We start from the raw sequence: 8,332 nt of genomic DNA on the forward strand, positions 1-8,332 counted from the left end.
AAATATGCGATACCCTGGCCAACACTGAACAAAACGATGTCACATACGACAAAATCGATGAAGGAATGTGGCCGTGGTAAACAAAAAACGATCGCAAAAAAAAGTGCTGACTCGGCAAAAAAACTTTTTTTCGGATTTTATTTTTAAGAATCGGCTAGCTAAACCCAGATAACTTTGTCGGGTATATCCAAAGAAAGTTTTGAAATCATTACGTGATGGCGACACGACCTACGGTTTGGCGGCCATTTTGTGCCAAAATCTGCCATTTTGAGTTTTTCGCGTTTTTACACAATATGGAAAAATGAACTTTTTTTCGAGCGATTTTCACGAAATTTGACGCACATGTCCCTAGCGTAAGCCTACAATCACCTCTGGAGTTTCGTTGACCTTTGACCTCGGGAAAAGGCGGCCATCTTGAATTTTTTATAAAAAACACCTTTACCACCAGATTCAAACGTAAACTTGTCGTTGGAATTTTCATCGATTGGGTCGAAACTTTTTGGGCATCAATGGTAAGCTACTGTGGAAAAAATGTTGGAATTAAAAGTTGTAGATTTTGAACGGCGTGCGCGTGGCGAGCTAGCAAAGTGGCGCACTGTTATAACTCCCATGCATTTCAATACAATACAGTGAAAATTGAATGCATGCATTAATGCCTGAAACAGAATACATTGAAAAACACTGGATATGGACATATAAGGAATGTGGGCGTGGTTAGCATAAAACCACTGTTGCTAAGGACAACAAAAAGTTTACTTTTACCGATTTGTCCGAAACTGACGTCAATCTGTTCGTCCTCCAGAGGGGACCAAAACATAAAATGGTTGCTATGGAGATAAAATCAACAGAAAAGCCGCCATTTTGGAAAAAGTGGGTTTTTTATCAACTTATGACATGTAGCTCTCGCCAATGGAGGAATGTGTTTTTCTGAGTCAGTTGATGATGCTAATCGCTATGCTAGCACTTTAAGCTATGTTAGCATAACTAGCATAGTTAGCATAATTAGCATTTCAGGTATTGTGTTTTTCTGAGTCAGTTGATGATGCTGATCGCTATGCTAGCAATTTTAGCGACATTAGCATAGCTAGCATAGTTAGCATAGTTAGCATTTTAGGTAATGTGTTTTTCTGAGTTAGTTGATGATGCTGATTGCAATGCTAGCACTTTTAGCCACATTAGCATAGTTAGCATTGTTAGCATAATTAGCAAATCCAGCCTTGACTAGCTTTTAATTTGCGGGCTGTGAGGGCGGTGAGGTCAGCGGTGGTGCGTAGAGTTGGGCGTGGAAGGCGGGTTGCGTCTGCGGGCCATACAACGCCGCTTGCGGCTTTAATTTCTTATATATTTTTGAGATGACTGGTATCTTGAAATATCCTGACTTACATCACTAGTATTTGTTCTTCAGATATGTCTGCTGGCCATATGTTCCAAATCCTAAATTCAGATATGACTGGTATACGGACATCAGATATCAACAGATATGACATGGATAGAATCTGGAAATATCCTGAACTCAGATATCACTGGTGTTAGTTCTTCAGATATGCCTGCTGGCCATATGTTCCAAATCCTAACTTCAGATATGACTAGTATACGGACATCAGATATCAACAGATATGACATGGATAGAATCTGGAAATATCCTGACCTTGGATATCACTAGTGACGCATCTCATATCTGGAGAGAATCTCATCTCCAGATTCTATCAGAATAAAAGTGTCCCATACTCGGAGTTGATATGCTCAGGACATGAACTTAGAGACAGTCATGTCCGGAGAGTATCCACCGTAGATATCACCAGATATGGGGTATTTCTGAGGATATCCAGACAAATATATGTCCTGATTCTGGGGGCTTTTGCGCAGTGTGTAAAGAAAGTTATTCTCAAAACATTTCATATTTCCTTCAATAATTAAATAATGTCCTTCATCACATTAACTTCAGCCACAAATAATTCAACTTAAATTCTAAAAAGAAAAAACGAGAAACAAAAACAAGATAAATTAGGAACAGTTGTTTCATAAGATTTACAACAATATATAAACAAAAAAAACAAATCCCTCGGTTTGGCTGTCAACGAAGGGGGCGTGGCTAAGACGCCGCTGGTGCTGAGCTGCTGCTGGGCTGCCATGAGTAAGCGTTTGTATGTATGTGTATGCTGAAAACTACTGATGACCAAGTGTGCACCCGAGGTCTAAACTGTAACAATGAAGGGTGAATTGTAAGAAACTATGGTTTCACAGCGAAAAGATTTGATAATGACGTGGACGCGCGCACCAAACCCTGTGGGTGTGTGTGTGTGTGTGTATGTGTGCTCACGGTGTTTGCTCAGCCCGAGAGACGGAGCCGCTCCGTCACATATTTATTTATCCATTTTATCTTGTTTTATGAACTTACACTATATTTTAATGTTATTTTAATTTTAATTTATTTCAACGTTTTATTGTTGTTTGCCTTTGTTGTTTTATTCTAGCTTTCTGTTGAAGGTTTTAATTATAATTGCATGTGAGTTTGACTTATATTATTTTTAGTTTAACTGCATTATCTCCATTTCATTTTTTTATATAGTGTTTATATATAAATATACACATTTAAGGGTATTAAGTGGCATGGTTCCTGACCTGACTTAACAAAAGTGCAGATGGATCCATGACAACCCGGTCTCATCCTAAAATGTGTAGTAGCTACATTTGTTCACATGGAAATGCGTGAGAGTTTTACAAAAACGCCCCCTAAACTGTGACGCGGATATGTTTCATTTTTCTATTCATTTTCTACGAGCCTTCTCAGGATCACGTGACCTTGGAGGTTTTGCCTGCCGTGAGCAAAAAACATGGCGGATGCACGTTCATTTTTCGGTGGAATATCCCATAAAACAAGATATTTTGAGGACTAATTTTTATTTTGACAACATTTCTAGTGAGAAATATACCATTTTCTTTTAAAATATGCTTTCATTTAGGACATACAGTTTGTAGTTTGCCTGTTTCGTTCAACTTTTTCTCCCAAAGGCTCTGTTACGTTGGAGAAACACGTTAACTTTCATTCATATCTGCAGACGTGCGCGTGGGTCACGTGACTAATATGTTTCTCTTTTTTTCCGCAGAAAATTCTATAATATGAGTGAATATGGACTGATTTATTTTTGAAAACATTTCTAGCAGTATATATCCCCTTTATTTTCGTAATATTGCAGACATGAAGTTGTTTTTTTGTTACGTTCAACTTTTCCTCAAAGGATCTGAAAGCGTATGATCTTTTCCATTCATATATGCGGGCTGATGTGGGTCACGTGACGTGACTTTCTCTTTTTTTTCCTGTGGAAAATCTCGTAAAAAGGTACGTTGCGATTTATTAATTTCTTTTATTTACATTTCTAGGGACCCGTGTATAGGTTTTCTCGTTCCGTGTTGCTGTTGCGGCGATTAGGCTTTGATTGACATGTGACAACAAACCGGAAAAATGTTGAGTTCAGGGACGGACCAAGGAGTTCTTTAAATTGATTTTTCTGCATTTTAATTTATTTACACTACGAGTCTAATGGTGTGTGATAAAAAATATAAATATTATGATTAATGAGATAAAACAATTATTTTGATGGAGTTTATAAAATACTAGCATCTATTATATTCTTTTTTCTTTAACTGTCAATTTTTGACGTATATCATATATTATAGTATTACAATGAAGTGCTCTAATTTATCTGTTAAAAATGTTTCATCACTGTTTCCTGTAGTAATTCTCAATAAAGTTTTAAATAGGATATATTAAATAGGATATATTATCTAAAGTAAACGGGCTTTTAAGCCTTCAATTTGCCCCAATTGACATGAAGTGCGCATTTCGAAAAGCCAGTGAACGCAGCGGGCACCCCCACCCCACTCCCACGGATACCACCGGATGAACCCGCAGGAAGGCGCGCGGCTGAAGAACTCTTGTAGTGGGAGGTGGGCGATGCTTTGTACTTTTCTCTGTAGAAAAATCTAATGTTTAGATTTGGGAAACCAGAGATGGGTTTTTAGTAAAAACGTGTTGGCTGTTTAGGATTGACGTTGAATGACGAGGCGTTTTTCCATCTTAAATTTAAAAGGCCGCAGCATCACGGTGAAGGCCTCTTCTGTAGGACGGGGGCGGAAACGTCACGTGGTCTCCGCAGAGGTAAGTTTCCTTTTGGGTCATTTAGCCAGAAACGGGGGTCTGCAGCCCTTAAACAGCTAAGAGCCTTTCCAAACTCACTGTCCAGAACTCAGTAGGACCCACCAGGTGTCTCTTCAGCCTTTAGAAAATCAAACCCTCATTTGCATTTATGTTATTTTGGAAACTTGATAACTACTGGGGTTTACAAAGGCTTTTTTTCCCCACACATTGTGATTTTATGTTGTTAGTACATCTCAGCCAGTATTTTGTTTAAGGGCCTATATCATGCAATATCAACGTTTTAAAATTTTTAAGTGTATTATAATGTTAATTCCTCACAAAAACTAATCCACAGTAGTATTTTGATCCATTCACGCATCTCTCAGCATTCCTCTGAAACCCTCTGAGCACCAGCCCCTCCCAAATCACAATAAGGGGGTCCTCACATTGTGACGTCATCACAAGTGAGGAGCAGCCTCTTCCAGGAAGAGCCTGTGCAGCTAAACCCCCTCCATGCTAACAGACACGCCCACTTTCTCAATGGAGCTAGCGGTGATCAGCAAAATGCTTTCATTGCACAATATGCACATCCATCTTTGCAAAAGTTTGGATGGAAGAAACGCTGCCGACGCCGGTTCTAGGTTGATGTCATGAAGTGGGCGACACCCACAAGAAGAGAAAGGCGGAGCCTCAGAGATCAAGTCGTCTTATTTCTGGGTGGGAGAAAGAGCTGAGATGTTCTTTAGTGTACTAAAGGTAATATCTCATCATATATATATATGGAAATAGTTTACTCTAAATGGCTAGCATGGTATAGGCCCTCTAAATTGTGCGTATTGACCTCAAATTGATTTTTTTGTGGTACGTTGTCAGGTTTAAAAAATTTGTCATAAATGCTGGAATTTCTTAAAATATTGTGCATCACCGCTTGATAGATTATTGAACCATTATGGGTACTGTAGTCAGGAGCCTGGCACAGTAATATGTACTTTGCTTCAACGGTTGAGTAGATCACTTAGTTAAGTAAAGTTTGACTTATCTGACTGTTTTGTTTTGCGTGATGCGTTGTGTCGTCCGCAAAATAGGATATTTGTTTGAATTAAAAACATTTTTATTTTTTGTCAGAGAACCACAGAGGAGGGGTCAAGGGGCCACATGTGGCTGTGGAGCATCAGGCTGCAGACCCCTGGTCTAAAAAGTTATGGCTGATTTGGCTGACCACATTTATTTATCCTAGCGTTGTCAACAAAGATAAAGAGCCGCTCCAATGGAAATCATGTTTTTAAGATCAAACATTTTTCTCATTATTGAGGACATTAACAAAAATATAAACATATACACTATAATATAAGATTAAAACTGTTTCTGAGTATTTATTCAAATCCCAATGGATCAGGAGAAGATGAAACTCATTGTCTCAAAAAGCTCTTAGTTGTGACGCTCTAACTGCCATGAAAGGGCCAAAGTCTGTACTCCGCTCCAATTCTGATGCATCCACTTGCAGACAAATACCAGTAGATCCATTAATGTCCTGAGTTCCCTTGTCTGAGCTGGTATCTGGCTCAAAAGTGTACACATGGATAGCTCCAATGTTGCTCATTGATTTCTTTTTTTGCTATGCTAATGTCAGCTAGGGCTTGTGAGGTGCTATAAGCTAGCGGGAGAGAGAATCAACAAACGGTTTATGGGAAATTAGCAGAGGCAAACATCTGCACCACAGCTCTCAGGTGAAATTCTTATGAGCTGCTGTGCTGCAGAAAAATGTCTTAAAAAAACAAAATGATCGTAATTAAAAACACACTGGGAACGATTTTATAATAGCTAAAAACTCTGTTGGAGTGGGACTTAAAGTCCCACTCCAACAGAATGTCTGATTCCTGATTCTTGTATGTGTGTATGTATGTATATACATAAAAGAACCTCATGTTTTTTTCCCTTTCCTCTCTCAGACTGGTTACTTATTTGGAGACAGCGAGCCGCTGGTTCATCTCAAACACGTCTATCGTTGCATTTTCCCCACGTATTTTCAGTGTGTCTAAAACTAATGTTTTTGCTCGAGCGTGTTTAAAGTTCAAGCCCCGTTAGCTGTCACGCATGTACGTGTGGGACATTTATTCTCCTCAGCTGACCCGACTCCCGCGGGAGCGGTGTGCTGCCGTAACGGCCATGCATAAACCGTCTGATGCGCCGCCGTAACCGTAACCAAAACCTAAACCTTCCTCCGGTTCTGTGCGGCCCAGAGAAAAGTTCAGCACGGACTGCATGTATGTAGAAAATTACGAGCGAATAAATACGTTCTAAAGGAAAGTAAGGAACTCCTTCATGTGGTCTGGGGAGGGAGGGGGCTGTCAGGTTTCCTGCTTTCAAACCCTGTCATTGTCACGCCCCCAAGAGTCATTTACCCCACTGTGATTGGTTTGTCAGCTCCGCGCACGACAATGAAAAAGTGTCATTCATTAAAACTGGCGGGCTGCAGTAACATTAAACCTTCATATTAAGGCGGGGACCGCAAAATATCATCTTGGGGGCCACAAATAGCCTGCGAGTTTGAGACCCCTGCTGTACACTCTGGCACTGGTACACTAGCCGCAGGTTGGAAGAACGAATCAATAGTTCGCTTGCTCATAGCTCAGACGCACATATCAGGTTGTGATGATATTTGTCTCCGTTTCCTTCCCACAGATGTTAACGCGCACTCGATTATCTCTAGGCCCCTCCCCCTACACGCATTTTAGCCACTCACAGTGGCTTTCCCTATTCTTCTCACACGCAGTGGCCCCCTCACAGACAGGTATCACGCGAGAGTGCACGTGCTCGCGTTTCATGAATATGTGCGCGAGTGTGTGTGTCTACCTGCGTGTGTGTGGGCTCGCGTCTCATTGATTATTTCATTGCTCATTGACGTGCCCCTTCCACGTTTAATGTATAAAAAAATACGGAGGGTGGGGGAGGCAAATTTACTGGTCGCACATGTGCGACTGGATGTAAAATTCAGTCGCACACTCTCAAATTTTGGTCACAAAATGCGACCAATTGCTCGCAGTCTGGAGCCCTGACATATGTGTCAAAAACTGGTAAATACTCATTGAAGATGCATCCTTTTTGTGTAGTTTGTTTTCTCAGTTTAATACATTTTGATCCTTTCATTCTGCACAGACATCCTCGCCGTTCAGGCCGGTGGCTGGAACAAGCGGAAGTCAGAAAAGCTGGAGCAGACGTTACCAGAATGATACGTCCAGGTAAAGATTGTGGTAATGTTGTAGATAAATGTTGGCTTGTTTCTTTCATGTTACTCTCATGCTGTTGATGTGGAATATCTCTTGATTTCTTCAGTATTATTAATGCATTAATCTCTTCCCGCAAGGACCAATCAAAATGACCCAGAGAAAAACACTGAAGGGCTTTGTCTGAGCATCAGGAAAACAAGAATCAGCTGTCATCAACATATGGTAAAAATCTTTTGTAACCCTTGTGCTATCTTGTGACCCCACCCTCACATTGACGTGTTCTCCCTACCATGACAAAGGTGGAAAGATTTCATGTAATCCATGGACACCAGTGAAGATCACAAATCATTGAAGAAAAAAGGTTCAGAGCTCTGTCTAGTGGGTCTAGATGACCCAACTCCCAATGTTAAAGTGTCTAGGATAGCACAAGGGTTACACTTTCTAAAGTTGTTGCATAACTGATCAAGCATGATGTGATGGATTGCAGGTTATGGTGCCATGGTAAAGAACTAAAGGCTCTATGATGTCATGCTGCTGACCAGACTGTGGTTGGTGAAGTCCAGCAGCACTGCGGGTCCTTGAAGTGTGGTTGAAGAGCTCTCCTCCAGCTTTTGGAAGGTTCTGCCCCACAAAGCCAGGTGGTTTCTATTTGTGATCTGCATGGATGTCCAGGGCTTGTGGCATTTATGTGTTTTCCTCTTCATTTCATTCTCAGGCAGCACAGAGGCATTGATGGAGAGAGGACGTGAGGGACTAATTGTCTGCTGAGGAGGAGACTTTCTGCAGTTCAAGCCCCAGCTCCACCCCTAAAAAAAGGCTTATATGAAGGAAAACCTCATTTCAACTTTGTACCAATAAATGACTTTTAATTCAAATGAGAGATTTTTTCTGCACCGCACCAATGAAGATTTTTTCAACCTAAATTTCAACAATTACATTATTTTTTACCTCCGTTCAAGTTTCTACA

At 40.6% G+C, this 8,332-nt stretch overlaps 1 long non-coding RNA gene across 1 annotated transcript; it reads left to right on the top strand.

Annotated features, from left to right (window-relative positions):
- Positions 1–7,500: 7,500 nt before the first annotated feature.
- LOC144988974 (uncharacterized) lies at positions 7,501–8,240 on the top strand. Its single transcript, XR_013653083.1, has 2 exons — positions 7,501–7,587; positions 7,853–8,240. It is a non-coding gene; the product is annotated as an uncharacterized LOC144988974 (long non-coding RNA).
- Positions 8,241–8,332: the final 92 nt, after the last annotated feature.

The sequence above is a fragment of the Oryzias latipes genome, chromosome 22 (assembly GCF_053564925.1).
Source record: "Oryzias latipes strain Hd-rR chromosome 22, Olatipes_Hd-rR_3.1".
NCBI lineage: Eukaryota > Metazoa > Chordata > Actinopteri > Beloniformes > Adrianichthyidae > Oryzias > Oryzias latipes.